Source organism: Heloderma suspectum, chromosome 3 (assembly GCF_057233095.1).
Source record: "Heloderma suspectum isolate Gila_16-S chromosome 3, 16-S_ref, whole genome shotgun sequence".
Lineage (NCBI taxonomy): Eukaryota > Metazoa > Chordata > Lepidosauria > Squamata > Helodermatidae > Heloderma > Heloderma suspectum.
Window position 1 is genome coordinate 74197147 of NC_139460.1, and position 17359 is coordinate 74214505.

Genomic DNA, 17359 nt, shown 5'->3' on the forward strand with positions numbered 1-17359 from the left:
GGAAGTGCTAATTTAGATTAGTTTCCAGGATTGCACTAGCAAGTGCCAGCTCTAGCATTCATTTCCACTAGCACAATGTGTTTTGTGATGGTGGATTGCCAGCACCAGATACTGACCTCAGTCTGGAGCTAAATGTCATCAAGGATGGAGCCAAATGGACCTCCCGGGGCAGGGCATTCTAAAGCTTGGATTACTTTGACAGAAAGGTCACACATTCCTGCAAAATTAACCTCTGTTATTTCTTGGCCGGGTCTCTCCCAATGATTTCAGAGAGAGAGAGAGAGAAGGTTCACATGGTAGGAGGCAGTTCTGTAGGTATCTTGGGCCTTGGCCCCAAGCTATTTGGGGCTTTAAAGATAAGTTTCACAGATGAGTAAGAATGCAAGTGCTTTAAGACCTTAAAGCGGGAGCTGAGCTCCTATCTTGCTGGGGATCTGACAGGATGGTATGCTGTCTTTACACCATTACCAGCTATTTTGTTCAGAGAGAGAAGAACAAAGCTGAGGGATTTTTTCTCTCTCTCCTCCAGCTTTTATCTAATTTCACACTGGGAGATAGATGAACAGGAAGACATGAATTGTTTGTACTTCAGTTTATTTCTGGCATGGTAATATGAAATGCAAAGAGTGCCCAATAAGGTCAGCACTCAGCAGCTCATTTCTAACTAAGATGCCTATTCTGACTCCATTCCATTCCGGAATTGATACATTCTGAAATAAGATACATTAATTGTGTTCTACATCATGGGATAAGAGAAGAACCCTTAAAATAAGGGTTTTAAATAAAATAAAGAGGTATCCAGCAGCTATCTGGTTCTGGTCCCTAGCACAGTGAATCAAACTCAGGGCTGGTCTCTGAGTAGCAGTGAGACCATGGCCATCTGTTCCTTGTGCTGGCAGGCAGCTGGATGGATCAGACAACAGGGCTGGATTTTAATAGGGATGTCAGAGAATTCCGCGATGGATCTCGGTGAGTGCATCTCGGCACTGGCATTCGGCCCCCCGAAATCCGTCGTGGAACGAAGCCCCCGCCCCCCCAACCCATGAAAGGCATGCGGGACGAAGTCCCCACCACCCCCAACCCACAAAAGGTGCACGAAACGGAGCACATACCTGCTCCTGTCCGCGCTGCTTTGTGAATGGCGGCCGTCCTGCGGCTGCCATTCGCTTACTCTTCATAGCCGTGATAGGCTATGTAAATACTTACATAGCCTATCACGGCTAATGCAGGGACACCATTTGCATCCCTGCAGAGGCCGTGATAGGCTACATAAGTATTTACATAGCCTATCACGGCAGGGGGAAAAAAACCCAGCGTACGCAAATGGCGGTGGCTACCGCCATTTGCGTACGCTGGGTTTTTTTTCTCTTGCCGTGATAGGCTACGTAAATATTTACATAACCTATCACGGCTACATACAGGGATGCAAATGGCGGCAGCTACGACAGCTGCCATTTTCGTCCCTGCAGGGCTGCCCAGCAGCCAGATGTCTGGTTGCGGGCGGCCGGAGCCGGCTGGCAGCTCCGCGGCTTGGCCGCGGAGCAGAGCCAGCCAGGCAGGATTCCGGGGGGGAGGACCGGATCGCCTCCCCCCCTGTTGAGGATTCCGGGGGGAGGGACGGAGCACTTCCCCCCCCAGCAGAAACAGAACGGAATGGAAGGTAAGTGTTCCGTCCATCCCTAGATTTTAAACAGGCTACGACCTTATCAAGAGTGCAATTGTATATACGTCTACTGGGAAGCAAGTTCAGTGGATTTATTTCAGTGGGAAGCAAGTTCAGTGGATTTATTTTCAGGTAAGTGGGAATAGGATTGCAGCCTAAGGGATTTACAACAGTTGTAAATGTAGAGCATTCACTTCAGGTTTCACACAGCAAAATTGGTGAGGCAACTGTCGTAGACGAGCCCTTTACACCAGGGGTGTTGAACCCCAGGCACAAATCTGGCCCACACAGAGTCCCAGTCCAGCCCTCTGGGGTTCCCCAGATGGCCACACCCCTTCCCCTTTCCCCAACTACCAATTGTTCAGCGGTTTGCTAGCTTCTGTTCATTTTTCCCCATTTGAAAAGGCTGAAATGTGTCTCCTAAAGCTTAATTAATTAATTCCTTTTGCCTTTGGTTCCACCCACTACAGCCCCTGAGAATGTAGTCCCCAAGAGCTTAGCCAAAATTGAATTTAGCCCATGGGCTGAAACAGGTTCAACACCCATTCTTTGCACCTAACAGATTTTTGTGAATTGGCACAACAAAGTAGCCTACTTGAAAAACCGGAATAAGCAGATATTTCAAACACATTCTTCACTCAATTAAGATATAATCCAAGCTTTATAATTTCTCTATTAGGAAAGTGCTTGAGTGGGTTTCTACTAGGGATTTTGCAGGCATCTGGCTGGGTCTTGAGGCCCAGTGAGAAATCGCTGGCTCAGCCTCCTGGATGCCAGTCTGCAGATCCCCTCACTTGCCCGACTTGGTGTGTGTGATGTCCTGCAAACATGGGGCTCCCTAATCCCTTGCTGAGCCACAAAATGGCAACTCAGCCTTTGTCGTAAAGGCTTATTTTTTTGCAAATGGCGGCCATAAAGCAACAATTTATGCAAGATTATATGCATAAATGGCCATTTATTGCTGTAATCTTACATAAAATCAGCCTTTGAGGCAAAATGGCAGCTCAGCGAGGAATCGGGCAGCCATGCGCCAGTTTCTGGGTGCTTGTGGACTACCCAACGATTCTGCACATGTGGTGAGCAGGGCCAGCCAGCTGGCTGGTGAGGGTCCTGCAAACACTGTGAAACTAGGGGTATATGGATTCCCAGCATCTGTTCCGGTAGGGAATCCATGGCGGGGGGGAGGTGAACTGTTCCTCCCCCCAGAATCCTCCAGAGCGGTTCTGCTCTGCTTGGATTTCGGGGCGGGGGGAAACTGGCTTGGGGGCGCTTACCTTCCCTCCTGCCAGCCAGAGCCATTCGCCTCCTCCCTGTCCCTGCCGATTGCCATGTCTTTAAAAAAAAAAAAAGTGATCGGGAGGAAGTGCCTATAGACTTATATGCAAATAGAGTCATGAATCTTGCATATAAGCCTACGGACACATAGACTTATACGCAAGATTCCTGACTGTATTTGCGTATAAGTCTATGGGCACATCCTCCCGATCGCCATTTTTTATTTTTTTTAAAAGATATGGCAATCGGCAGGGACAGGGAGGAGGGAAACAGCTCTGGCTGGCAAGAAGCAGCCGAGTGCCGTTCCGCCTCCAGTCCTCCTGGAGCAGAGGGAAGTGGTCCTGATCCACTGCAGATTCCTGAGGAGCTTCTTTGGAATCTGGCCTCATTTGAATCTGCAGTGGATTTCTCTGACATCCCTACGTGCTGCCCGGACCATGGTGGCTTCACCCATCCCTAGTTCCTACAGACCAGAGGGACCCCAGAGATATGAGGAAGATGCTGCTTTTTAAAAAATGTCTTCCCACAATCCCATTTGTTTATTGGTTAAAAAATTGTATTGTAAATTATTTTATGTAATTTCCAGGCAGATTGCAAGCCCCACATAAAAACCAAATTAAAATACAATACCATCCTAATTCTAATTCTAATTCAGCATAAAATAATGAAGAGCGCTGCATCTTTTCAAAGCACCAACCTAAAATCAGCTTCAGTGTTTATTAAAAACTCCAGTACAATGGTTATAATAACCTGGTACTTAAAATTAGTCAGAAGTGGTGCCACACGAACATTTCTGGGGAGGCTTTTCCGCAGTTGGGATGCCACCACATAAAAGGTTCACCAGCCACCTCACCTCTTAAGGTGGGGCACCTGGAAAAGGACTTCTAAAGAATACGTTCATGACCTGACAGGGTCAAATTTGCATTTGTTGAAGTAGTTGTATTCTGCCTTACAACTAATTTAGTAAGAAATTCACTAGGGGGTGGGGATAAAGGACAGCATTGTGCATGCTACTCTCACATTGCCAGCAAACCTTAGCAGAAAGCAGGGTGCAGGTGCAAGCCCTCAGCTGGCCACGGCTGAGGGTTAGGCTGAAGGAAGCAAGCTGGAGACATGTGCTAATTTTCAGTCTGAAGGGAGGGAACTGGTCCCACCTAATGATGAGCATTCTCTGAAGCCCATTTCCCTCACAAACATCCTGTAAGCTGTGGAAAGGGCCTTCCCAAGCTTAAAAAGGAGCCAGTGGGAGGAATTGGGCTTGAAGGACACAGTTGTCCTCCCATTCCTCCTCACCCATGATGCCCTTCCTGAAATTGCCCCCAGGCACTGCAAATAAGTTTGAAAAAAGGCTCCCATTTGCACCAGGGAGAAGTTTCAGGGGGGAGCTGCAGCACACGAGGGAAGAGGCCAGGTGAAGAGGGGAGACCCCATGTGGCCTGCAGTCTGAAGGTTCCCAACCCCTGGATTAACTCCTCATGAAGATAAAGTTCAAAATGGAATGGATACAATTGGGCTGGGAACACACTGATTTCCTCCCAGTTCAGAAGACTTGGATACTCTGCATTATATCAATAGTATCTACTTCAAGTCAGCTCAGGACATCAACATAATCATAATCAGCTTTAATGACCTCTCCTCTGAGTGCCATTTTTGGCAGAAAGATGGGATATAAATGCATTAATTAATTAATTAATTAATTAATGCTCTCCACCCTTGGATACAATGTGAATGCTCTTTTTCAGACAATATGGAAAAAATTGGGAACAAGAAATGTAAGGCATATCTGCATTCCACATTCTGTTCCCTCCACATACCTCTCCTTCCACATTCCCTCTGCATTCTGTTTCCCAAAAGGATATTGTAGAGTTGGAAAAAGAGCAGAAAAGGGCAACTAAAATGATCAAGGGGCTGGAGCAACTCCCTTATGAAGAGGGGTTACAACATCTGGGATTGTTTAGCTTGGAAAAAAGGTGAGTAACAGTAGATATGATAGAGAGGTGTACAAAATTATGCATGGGATGGAGAAAGTGGATAGGGAGACATTTTTCTCCCTCTCCCATAATACTAGAAGCTGGGGGTCATGCCATGAGCTGATTGGTGGCAGATTCAGGACCGGTAAAGGAAGTACATCTTCACATGGTGTATACTCAAACTATGGAATTCGCTACCACAAGTAAGGATGGACGAAAGTCCCTTACCTGGTCCCACAGCTGTTTTCGGGGGGGAAAGCGCTCTGTTTCTCCCCCCGAAATTCTTGGCGGGTGGGGAGGTGCCCCACCCCTCCCGACTGAAATTCAGGCTGGGGGGGAGGCATCCCATCCCTCCCAGCTGAAATCCTGGCTGGGGGGGAGCGCCCCGTCTCCCTGGCCGTGAAATAAAAAAGGTATGAAAAAAAAACGTGATAGGCTACTGGGGTGGACGAAAGTCACTTACCTGTCCTCGAAGATTTCCCGCGGTGGGGGGGAGGTGCTTCGTTGCTCCCCCCGCAAAGTTCAGGCCGGGGGGGAGGCTTCCTGCCTCGCCCGGCCGAAATTCAGGCCAGGGGGGAGGCTTCCCGCCTCGCCCGGCGCGAACTAAACAGTTAAAAAAACAAAACAAAAACTCCCCCGTGATAGGCTACGTGACGATTAACGTAGCCTATCACGGCTAGATCTGCAAAGTCAGCCGTGATAGGCTACGTAAATCGCCACGTAGCCTATCACGGGTGACTTTAAAAAAAAAAATCGCGTACGCAAATGGCGGCCCCCATAGGGAGCCACCATTCACGTTCCTTATTTGGTCGCTGTAGTCTACGTAAATGTTTACGTAGGCTACGGTGAAAATAAGGGCAACCCAAATAGCGTTGCCCTTATTTTCGCCGTAGCCTACGTAAACATTTACGTAGACTACAGCGACCAAATAAGGAACGGGAATGGCGGCTCCCTATGGGGGCCGCCATTATCCGTACGTGCTTTTTTTTTTTTTTTAAGTCACCCGTGATAGGCTACGTGACGATTTACATAGCCTATCACGGCTGACTTTGCAAATCTAGCCGTGATAGGCTACGTTAATCGTCACGTAGCCTATCACGGGGGCGTTTTTTTTTCTTCTTTTATTGCAATGGCGGCAGCGGCAGCCAGTCGAAAGATCGGCTGCTGCCCCTGCCCCTGACGAAGACCCGCCAAACCGCCGGCCGGACCCGCCGCCGGGAGGGACATTCGGCAAATGTAAGTCCCATCCCGGGGGGGGTGTGGGGGGCGGGGGGGCGGAGAATTTCTCCCCGAAACTTGAACAACGTGTTCAGTTCGGGGGGCTGAACACATTGGCGCTCGGCCCCCCAAAGTTTCAGGGAGAAATTTTCCGCCATCCCTATAGGCTACGTAGCGATTTACGTAGCCTATAATGGCTAGATTTTCAAAGTCAGCCATGATAGGCTACGTAAATCTTCACGTAGCCTATCATGGCTGACTTTGAAAAAAAAAAAGCGCGTACACAAATGGCGGCGCCCATGGGCGCCGCCATTTGTGTATACGCTTTTTTTTTCTCTTCAAAGTCAGCCGTGATAGGCTACGTAAAGATTTATGTAGCCTATCACGGCTGACTTTGAAAATCTAGCCGTGATAGGCTACGTAAATCATTAAGTAGCCTATCACTTTTTTTTTTTTTTTACTTTACTGGGAAATGGCAGCGGCGGCAGCCGGTCAGAAGCCCGGCCGCTGCAGCCGCCACTGCCAAAACACCGCCGAAACGCTGCCGGGACCCGCCGCCGAGAGCGACATTCGACAGAGGTAAGTCCCATCCGGGGGGGGGGTGTCGGAGAATTTCCCCACCAATTTCGGGGGCCGAATGCGTTGGCATTCGGCCTCCCCGAGATTCATGGAGAAATTCTCTGACATCCCTAAAGCATAGTGATGGCCAGCAATTTGGATGGTTTTAAAAGGGGGTTAGACAAATTCCTGGAGGAGAAGGCTATCATTGGCTGCTAATCATGATGGCTATATACTACCCCCGGTATCAGAGGCAGTGAGCCTATGTACACCAGTTGCCGAGGCACTTGGGCAGGAGGGTGCTATTGCACTCATGTTCTGCTTGTGGGTTTCCCGTGGGCAGCTGGTTGGCCACTGTGTAAACAGAATTCTGGGCTAGATGGACCTTTGGTCTGATCCAGCATGGCTCTTCTTATGCTCTTATGTTCATTCCATAGCATCCAAAAACTCTCCCAGGATCAGGGATAGGTGATCAGATACTGTACTTTACTTTCATTGATTGAAGTATGATTGACTATCAAAGGTTAAACTATAATTTGTATGTTCTTGAGGCTAGTGTACAGTTCCAGCAAAACATTATCCTTCATTTGATCTACTCTGGGCTACTAAATATTCACTCAGTGATGCTATTGTGGTAGTATCTTGCAAGCTCAACAAGTTCTGAGTACTCTCTAATCTTCACATTCCACTAATGTGGACTACTAATTTGACAGACAATGGCCAGTAAATAATTTGATATTGGTGTTTTAATTGTTTCTTTGACTATGGGAAAAACAATACAAGCATTATAAGATTTCCAAATAATCTTGCTATCTAATGGGCTGATCCCAGAACAGGAATGATCAGTATAATCATTGCATGAAACGTCACTTACATTACCTCACAACCAGCTTGTGGGAGTGGACAGCGTTGGTTCTTTGTGTAGGATCTAGAAAGGTTATGCTAGCTGTATATAAAAATGGATTAATAATCTTTTGCAATGTAAGTAAATTTTGCAACAGTGCTATAGAAGTCACGTCCATTTAAGTGTAAGCAGTCAACTAACTGTGGTCTTATTTATTTTGTGAGCAGCCATGATGATTATGTTTTCACCCTTTTCATTCTTATTAACTATATTTGTTTATGTTTTAACTTCATTCTTTTCTCAACTTCCTGCCCATACGCCTACTGTTCTCATCTTGCTACTGGAGTAATGTATTCTAAAAGTTAAAACAGATCATATCGGAAAGCCAAGGATATCTGTGAAATCTAGTAATTTGACATGCACATTTCTTAAAAATTCAGAAATTGAGCATCATTAATACAAGCTATCATGGCATGATATTGAAAATATAGGAGGCAGCTGGCTGGCAGATGTGTGAAAATGTCACTCCAATGTACTATCACTGGTTTTCGAGCTATGCTGGATATGGTAATATTACCTTTACCATAGTACTTGTGTGACTAATATCAACAGAAGTTGTACTTGCTACACACACACACACACACACACACACACAGAGAGAGGCAAACATTCCAAGCACTTAAACTGTAGGATTATTATGCAAATGGAAGCTTGAGCCAGCTGTGTAACAAAGGCAGAACAGGTGGTCACCTATGCCAGCAGCATTTTAAAGACAGAGCAATACTTTAGGATTGTCTTTGAGGATGGCTGTGGGCATTGTTAGGCATGTGTCTTGATTGCAGCCATTGAGGGGACATTTTACCTGCCAATTTCCCTTAATTCCATTTCCCTGGAGGTGGAGGTGGGGGATCTATGTGATGTGTGGGTTTTAAATGAACACATGGAAGATTTGCTATAGCAAAGTACATTTGCTTCACAGTACAGCAGTCTCTATCAACAACATTTCTTTCTATTTGAGAAGTTGCTAATAATTTCCAAATTTAGAGATAAACAGCTTGACCAAAGTCACAAATGTCATCAGTTTTACAAGGTGAGAACAACCACCACCACTTATTCTTAGTTCTTCACTTGAGCCTTTGTAACATGGCATTAACCCCCCCAATCCCCACGCCCACAATCTGGTAACCAGAAAAGTGTGCACCCTGATATGAAAGGCTGATTGCCTACTGGGGAGGGTGAAGAGGTGTACATTCCAACTGTAACAGCCTAAGTCCAGGAATTATAAAATGGTTTAGAGATTGCCCAATCAAATCCTACAGAAAATGAGGATGATTTTCATTCATGCAATGAACATCTTTTAATAGCTCTGGAAGTAGCAATTGTGGTGGAACTGAAAAACAGAGTAAGTTCCATTATTACAATACAAATTTCTGTTTTTCCTTTCTTTGGCATTCAGACTTGAGTGCTTGTATTATGCATATTAGTGAAATGTATTAAATATGTGACCCATGTGTTTTAGAATTTTACTGCAGATGCACTTTCCTCTGCTGAATTTACACATCCATAGACTTATAACATATGCTCTATGCAGACATTCATCTAATCATGTGCAGTGCTAAAGTAGGGAGAGGGATGTGGGCACACATGTTAGCCCTGCCCCCAATGCCCCATGTCCCTGGCTAGAGCTTTGCATGCTCAGTGTGAAGATCTATAAAGGGCTCTGCTGAATGGGCTTACAGAGCTCTCATAATGAGGAACCCTGATAAGGCAGGGTCTTGTGAACATGGGAGCTCTCTAAGTAGGGATGTTTGGATTTTATTTAATCTGTCCTATGTGAGTTCTCTGGATTGCTCTTTCATTTGCAAACCCATGAAATTGGATTCCCCCCCACTCTGACAATTATGTAAATTGCCAAAGAATGCAAATTTCGTGCCACGTTACGGAAACACAGAATTTATATAACCCCCCTCCCAAAGTGTTAAAATGTATATTCATTTTCGTAATGATTACGAATTGCAGACCATTCTAACTTGTGGTTTTGCCTATGAATTTACTTACATAAATTTTGTAGTTTTTTTTTAAAGCTGCATGTCCATGGAATGCCCCAGACTCACAGATGTTGGGCCAACATGGAATCTGCAGATCAGATGAGAAGAAATCCAAACTCATTTCAATCCATTTGGATTTCTCTGACATCCCTATCTCTAAGCAACCCCAAATGTCCCCAGATTTCAGCCACTTACTGTTTACCATTTTCCACACATGCTATCTGTCCCAGATAATGTAATATGTCCAGTAAAAATGTCCCAACAAAAACTGAACTAGGGAAGCTAGGGATAGGCGAAATCCCCTGTGCCCTGTTCGTGTGCTGCTCACCAGACTCCCACTGATTGCCTGACCCTGGCAGGCATACAGGTCAAGCCACCAGATGGTCTGTGGGTACCTGGTGAGAGCTCATGACTTTTTTTGCCATGAGCCGTGATTTTGCGCAAAATTGCAGGCATAGCTATTTACAGAAATCATGATTTGTGCAAAATAGTGGCTGTAAATAATGTGATTTGTGCAAAATTGCAGGTGCAAATGGTCTAATTAGACCATTTACACCTGCAATTTTGCACAAATTGTGCTATTTATGGATGCATTTTTGCACAAATCACAATTTCTGTAAATAGCTAGAAGAACTAGAGGTGTGGCTTCTAGAAGCTCCTTAGGCAAGCTCAGGAAATGTGTCATTTTTAAGTGTGTTGATTAAAAAAGGCAATAACTTTTGTTTTGCCACCTGCAGAATTGTGTGCGCACAAAAAAGAAAGAAAGAAAGTACTTCTAGGTGATAAATATTCCCAAGTGCTATTTAGCCCTGATAAGTCTGAGCCTTAGTTAAAAGATCCCTATTTCATGATAACTTGTGAAGGGTTATCTTTGTTTTCATCAGCCCATTAATAAAAAGTGATGCCTCTTTAGATCTAATTAGACCACTTTCATAGAGACCATTAATAATTCAGTACCATCCATATCCAATATTTTCTTCTGCTTCACAGCTCTTAAGTCAGGTTTATGCAGCAGCTTGAATTCACTTTGAAAAATCCATTAGCTCTTCTGCCGGTTCTGGTTTCTTTTCATGTAGGGTTGGAGGCAGACTTGTTTCTTTTCATGAGAACTCAAAGGCAAGTGACCAAGGTCGGAAGTTGTTCTGGTGCTTCTAATAATGCCTGTAGTTCTCTACCAAGTATTCTTTAATACTGTTGTTCATCATCTTACTTTTCCTACACACAAAACTCTGACAGCATTGATCACCTGAATCTTTTAAACATTTTTTTTTTTTCATGAGGTGGAGACACTGCCCCAGTGCTAGCATCCATCAACGTGTTTCTGATTTATTGGCTTAATAATGGAAAATAATTTGGTTGCCTGATCCTGCTTTGTCTGAATACTGACCTGTGACCTTAGTTTGCTGCTTTTCTGATTGCTTTGTTCTTTGGCACTACAACAGGTAGCTGCTAATTGCCTAAAGCTATTTTTAAGGTAAAATGCATACTTAATTGAGAGCTACAGACATTCAGTTTAAATTTAGTTTCCTTTTGATTGGTATTTAAAAAAGCAGAAGAGCATCTCATATCAGCTACCAGCACACTGAACTCTAATTCACAGGGAATGCTTTGGCATGACTATGTCATTTAATCATCGGAGATGGTGGTGGCGGCGGATGCCAATTTGAATCCTTATAACATCTTTCGCATCATATTGACATTTTCACACGTGTTTAAAGGGGTACTAATGACATATTGCAGAGCATCCATTTTTGAAGCCTTGGTGGGAATGATTGTCAGTATGGCAACAGGGCTTGTAAAGATGTAATGTTGTTTGTGGACATAGAAACCCCTGGTTCAGATTCTCTTATTCAGCTTTCTCTTATCGGTTCTCACCCCAGGCAGTTACCCATGCACTAGTCACTTTCAGGTTAGACTGCAGTAGTGTTGCCTTGAATCATTATTTTGGGCCTCTTTTTTTTTTTTTAATAGCTATTATAATATCTGCAGCTTCAAATCAGGGAATTTGAATCAGGTTTATAGGCTTAGTACTGTTATTTATTATGTGAAATATCTCATTAGTCTTTTTTTAACTGCCCTATGTTTAAATGATTTTTATGTTGCTGTCTTGTTTATATTGTGATTTTGTTTCATTGTATTTCATATGTGCACTGCTTTGTAAGGAAAGTGCCCGAAAAGGCATTATATGAATCAGGGGTGAGCAAGACATGACCCATGGACTGCTTGCATCCCCCACTACCCCCATCCCCCGGTTCAGCTCCTGCCCCCTCACCATGTTGCTGTGGTGAAATTCCCTCCCCCTAGATGGCACTTTTAGCACCATGGAGGTGGTTGCAACCTAAATTTGGCAGTTTTAGCCTTCTGTAGCACCTACAGAGCACTAAAAGGATACAATTTAGCTTTCAAACAACCATTGACACGACTGAACGACTGAACAACAACAAGCACTATGGAGTGGTTTGCTGCTGAATTTCAGCAGCAGACTACTAATTTATAATTTGTTTTGAGGGTGGCACACTGGGGGGGAAGGGGGCATAACTGGGCACTAGACCTCCTGCAGTTGCCCACTCCAACATAAATAAAAATGACTCTGTGTGTGTGTGTGTGTGTGTGTGTGGATCTCATCCTGCTGTTTACATAGTATCATTGTCAGTCAATAGTTAAATACTGGTTATAAAACATAATGGAAACCCAAAGCGAAAACCCTAACTGAAAAGCCAGAAAGATTGTATATAATTATAGTAGATAAGTGTCTCCCATACTGGAGGCCTTTAAGACGAGGCTGGACAGCCATTTGTCAGGGATGCTCTGACTTGGATTCCTGCATTGAGCAGGGGGTTGGACTCGATGGCCTTGTGGGCCCCTTCCAGCCCTACTATTCTATGATTCTATGATTCTAAGCAATAAAAACTCAGCCTGTAAAGGCTAAAGGTTTTCTTAAATAAGAAGGCCTCAGTGTTATGATGGAAGGCCAAAAAGGAGAGGGCAAGGCAAACTTCCCTAGGTAGGCAGTTCTAAAGTGTGGATGCAGCCAGCAACAGAAAAGGACCTTTCCCTTATCTCAGGCAAATGGAAGAGTGGAACTGACTGAGGGGCTGCATAAATGATCTTAATAAGCAGCCAGGCTTAAATGGGGGAAGGTGGTCCATCAGATACTCTGGTCCCAAACCATGTAGGGCTTTAAAAGTCCTAACCAGCATTTTGAATTGGATTTGGAAACAAATTGCGGGGGGGGGGGGCAGTGCAATGATTTCAAAAATTGGGTGATGTTCCTCTGATACCTGGCTCCAGTTATTTATTTATTGTATTTCTATATTGCCTTTCTAGACCAATCGAGGTGGTTTACAAAAGGTCCATAACATAAAGACCATAAGCAAATAAAAACATCGTAAAACAATACTGGCTGCCACTTTTTGTACAAGCTGAAGCTTCCAGGCACTTTTCAAAGAGTGCATTGCAGTAGATCAGTGTGTGTCACAAGGTGTGTGTCACAAACGTCCAGAGTTGCTTTGTCCAGAAATGGACATAATTGGCACACCAGCCTAAGCTGGTCAAAGGTCATAGTTGTCACCTGGATATCCAGGATCAAAGCTGGGTCAAGCAGAATCCCCAAACGATGAATTTGTATTCTCTGAGGTTGCGCTACCCATCTAGCACAGGCTGAGCTCCTATTTCTAGATTGCTGACATGGATTACAGCTGTCTTATCTGGATTAATTTCTGTTTCTTAGCCCTCATCAAGCCTATTATTAACCCCATACACTGGTCCAGATCTTCCACAGCTTCCTGATAATGTAACCTCTCCTAGAGGTTTCATATAGATGTTTAACAGCGTGGGGGACAGAACCCCAAAGGTCATTGACCAAAGGGATGAACAGGAGCAGCCCACCAGCATTAGCTTCTGTAATTGCCCCTCCCTCCAGGAAACAATGGAACCACTGTAAAATGGTACCTTTATGTCCCAGCACAGCCAGGTGATCCAGAAGAATATCTTGGTCTAGCTTATCAAAAACTGCCAAGATATCCAGCAGGACCAACAGGAATACCCTATCCCTGTCTAGTTCCCAGCATAGGTTTTCAATTAGGAGGATCAAAGCTGTCTCCATTCCTAAACCAGGCCTGGCTGTACCCAAATTGAAATGGGTCTAGTCTAGACACCCTGTACCATCCCGAAAGACCTGACATTGAGAGGCCACAATTTCTTCAAAGTCAAACATCTTGCCCAAGAATAGTATATTGGAGTATGGAAGAAAATTACCCAGTGTGGTAGGGTCAAGAGAAGGTTTTTAAAACATAGGTTTCACTACTGCCTCTTTTAAACTCAATGGGATCATATGTTCCCATAAGGATGCATTTACCACTCTAAGCACCCACTCGGCCAGACCATCTCTGACAGATTTCATTAGCCAAGAAAGGCAAGGCTTGAGACTAGACATATAGTTGGCTTCACTTCTCCAAATATCCTGTCCTAGGGATGGCAAAGAATTCCGCCACGGATTTCAGTGAGGCCGAATGCACTGGCATTCGGCCCCCTGAAATCCGTGGCGGAACGGCCTGCTATCCCCTGCCACCCCGCGGATTCCTCCCGGGACGAAGCTTACCTGGGGTGGATGTTCCGGACGGTGGCGGCTCCAGTGGTGGCTCCAGCTGCGGCAGCTGGTCTTTTAACAGGCTGCCACAGCTGCCATTTGCATCCTGGTCTTTGCCGTGATAGGCTACATAAGTATTTACGTAGCCTATTACGGCAAGCCAAGCAAACAAAAAAAAAAACGGCATATGTAAATGGCGGCGGCTACAGCAACTGCCATTTGCTTTCCCTATTTTTCACCGTTTTATCCTACGTAAATATTTACGTAGGCTATTACTGTGAAAAAAAAGGGGAACACAAATAGCGTAGTGGGCGTTATTTGCGTTCCTTTTTTCCCCGCTGTTTTAGCCTACATAAATATTTATGTAAGCTATTACAGTGGGAAAAAAAGGAACGCAAATAGTGCCCACTACGCTATTTCCGTTCCCCTTTTTTTCCACTGTAATAGCCTACGTAAATATTTACGTAGGATAAAATGGCGAAAAATAGGGAATGCAAATGGTGGCCGCCATAGCCGCCACCATTTGCATATCCTTTCCCCCCCCCCCAGTCGTGATAGGCTACGTAAATACTTACGTAGCCTATCATGGCAGCCTGGCTGGACGCAAATGGTGGCTGCTACGGCGTCCGCCATTTGCGTCCGCAGCAGCCCATCCACAGCCGGAAGTCCGGCTGTGGATGGCCCTGGCTGGCTGCTCCACAGAGACGCCGCAGAGAGGAGCCGGCCAGGCAGGATTCCGGGGGGGGGAGGACCAGATCGCCTCCCCCCCTGTTGAGAATTCTGGGGGGAAGGACAGAGCGCCTCCCACCCTACCACAAATCAATTCTGCAAAAAGGTAAGTGACTTTCGTACATCCCTATCCTGTCCATATCTTCAGGCTGCACCAATTGAAAGGTAGCCAAAACAAATGGACAAGCAGATGACATTGGCTGCCTTTACATTAAAGAAAAACAATAACGTAGTCCTCCTGTTGTGGAGCCTTTCCACATTTACAGCAGACTCCCAGATGGCGACCATGTGATTGCTGAGAGCAGAAGTTTTTAATTTTCAAGGTTCCATAGAGCTCATTGAAACAACGTCATCAAGTGGCTGTTTTAATAGTGCAACATTCCAACTTAAATAGATACTTCATTATTTCTGGGTCTTTTTGAGATGGAATAACTAGGAAATACATCTGGTTGTGTCCTGGAGGTTGACAACATCATGAAAAGGACCTCCAAACGTCTGTGAGTGAGCAATCTCAATAGCAGGATAAAAGCTCCATGTGAAGAAGCCCATTGGTACATTGACTGACTCTGTTCTAACTGTGACATCCAAGTTGGAATAAATGGAAGCAACTTTATCCGCAAAGTCCACTGCAAAATGATCACAGTGGGTCATTGAGTGAGCCTTTATTCCTTCCTGGAGAACAAGATGTAACAGTGCCTTGACCATCCTGAAAAGTTCTGATGGACAACTCTGTGCAGATACAAAGGTGGCAGAAAAGGAAGATTTCTTTGGCTCTACAATGAGTTCTAGCTAGTGCTTGGTCAGATTTGTCACAAGTCTTCCACCATCATCACTCTAGTCATTGCCCAAGAACCTTTCCAACTAGTTCCACAAAAGGGAAAAGGAAGGAGGCCTTGCCCTCAAGGAAGTACCCAGCCAGTACTTACAATCTGGAACTTCCTCAGTTCTCTAGGCTCTCTGGGCCAAACTAAACATTCTCCATTGTCTCCAATGGATACTTGTTCTCTCCTCACCCCCTGCCTGGGTTAGTGATGGTGGTATTTTGGGGAAAAATGGATGAGGAAAGGTTCCCCCCCCCCCGCTTTCCTGAAGTGCCATGGTCCCAATCCAAATCAGAGCCATACGTGCATACAGAAGAGTAAGAAAAGGTATCTCTTCATCACGTTACATTATGTGTGATTAGGAGAATGTTTAGCTTGGCCCTCAAGTAATGTCTCTGGCCATAGGCTGCACTGGTGGGCTAGATAGCACAACTCAACCCCATGCTAATGTTACTGCTACTGTTTTGTTCTCTCCTTCTGGTGTTGCAAGTAGTTCCCTGCATGCTGAGTTTTAAAGGAAAATAGCAGCTTTTTTTGCTGCTGCTGCCATTGTGATAACAAATTCAGTGGCAGGAGCAGGTAAAAGCAGTGAGGGGGCCGCATACAGTCCATGGGCTGTGTGTTACCCCCTCCCCTGCTGTATCATCAGCTCAATAGCAACATAAAATAGAACAAGTAACCTTTATATAAAGACGTGGCAAGTATAACGAAGTCTATAAAACAGGGAACACTTCTCTGACACACTCTTTTGCTTTATTTTAATCTGGCAGTCATAGTGTCTATGTATGGTGTCTATGTACTTTTGGTGTTTTAAAAATTGGTGTTATGTACTTCTGGAACAAGGGATTTGTTTTTGGATTTTAAAAAAAGGGAAATGTCAAAACCACAAAAGCAAATTAAAGAAATTGCAAGCACCTTCCACCTTCTGCTACCACATTACTTGAAAATGAGATACACAATTGAGAAAAAAGTCTTTGTCCAGAAAGCTGTATATTCCAAACTGGGTTTTCCAGCAAATTATTTCCTCTCTGAGGACCTCTGAGATGCTTAAGATAAACAAAACAATCAATTATTTCAGTGAATTGGGATTACACAGCTTTTATCTGAAAGGGAAAAAAAATCTTTTGGAAGGCTGCAAACACTTTAAACTAAAGCATTCTTTATGTTGGTAACAGCAGCTACTTCTAATATAACGGGCACACATATTTCCATGCATATTTCCATTGCTTAAATTAATATTTAATTTAGCTTATAAAAGAATGATAGGGGGATGTCGGGCCTTATGCTATGGTTTCTTCTAGGCAAGCAATGATCTTGTTTGGAGAGATTTAGTATTACTCCAAGGGTGTGTGGAAATGCCATTTTATTCCACCAAAGGCTAATATATAGATTAATATCTGATTACTGTATAAGGGCATATTTATTGTGGGGTGGCGCAGGCGAAATAATATTAAAACACAATATAGTGGCTTGAAAAAAGAAAAACACCTCCTTGCATGTTATTTCTGTAATGTGGACATATTGCTGTCCTCTGTTCTTTGTCAATCAAATCAAAAGCACTTTAATTAATAGAGATAGGGCAGGTAACAAAAAATAACTTGCAATGGCTTCATTTTATCCCCCCCCACACACACACCTTTTATGT